The sequence below is a fragment of the Limulus polyphemus genome, unplaced genomic scaffold, assembly GCF_000517525.1.
Source record: "Limulus polyphemus unplaced genomic scaffold, Limulus_polyphemus-2.1.2 Scaffold67, whole genome shotgun sequence".
Taxonomy (NCBI): Eukaryota; Metazoa; Arthropoda; class Merostomata; order Xiphosura; family Limulidae; genus Limulus; species Limulus polyphemus.
The window spans coordinates 685,952-687,061 of record NW_013665677.1 but is presented as its reverse complement, the minus strand read 5'-3'; positions in this window follow the sequence as shown (position 1 = coordinate 687,061).

Here is a 1,110-nt window from a genome sequence, read left to right as displayed (position 1 = left end):
GATAGCCGCGTGTAGCTTTGCGCGAAATTCAAAAAACAAACAAACAAACAAACTAATTGATGAATTTTTATTCAGGAAACAACGTATAAGAAAAATGTATTATGTATACTAAACTGTAGCAAAGGTTAGTGTTCTCAGATTTTGAGTTCGAGAGTTTATGGTTTGCACTTTGAGGCTATGGATACGCTTTAAGAGTGGCGTTCAAATTCCACTGGTCGATCAGATAAGAGTAGCCTAAGGGTTGGCGGTGGGCGCTGCGGACTTTATTCCTTCTCTCTAGTCTATCATTTAAAAATTAGGGTTGGCTGCTTGCAGCTTATTATAGTGGTCAACCTGAAAATGGGTCTTAGTTTTCAAGTTAGTTGCTGTCCCTTTTATTTTAAATTATAATAGCCAAGGATAATTTTTAGCTTGGATTTCATTCTGTAGTCAGTCGTCAAGGGCGATTTATATAGATGCTTATTAGTGACGGTCTGGTTTAATATTCAACCTCCAGTTCTCGCACTATTAATATGTATACATGCAATTTATTACTCATATCTAGGTATATATGTGTGTATGTGAGTTAACGTTAATGCGTCTCTGCATATTTTTACTTGCTTTCTACATGTTTACATGTCTGCACAGGCGTTATTTTGTGTTTATTCGTATGCTTCTGAATTGTTAACTGCTATTTTGTAATAACGTATACTTATTTTCTTAGCTATTATACAGATAGTAGAAAAGTGATTCAAATTAATGCCCTCCTGTGGCACAGCGGTATGTCTGCGGACTTCCAACGCTAGGATTCGGGTTTCGATACCCGTGGTGGGCAGAGCACAAATAGCCCATTGTGTAGCTTTGTGCTTACCTTCAAACAAACAAACATAAAACAAATTAATAAGAGGCATCTTTCTTTCTTAGTAATGGAGGATCAAAATAAAGCATTTAACTTAAAAACCCGCAAGTTCAGCGTCTACATTACAAGCAGATTTCACGCATTGTATAACGTAAATTGATTCGTATGACATACTAGTTCAAAAAATGAAGTAAAAAGTTTTCTATACGAAAGGGTGCAATGAAAACACAAACCATCTATGGGATTCTACACGAGAACCATTCATGTAACTT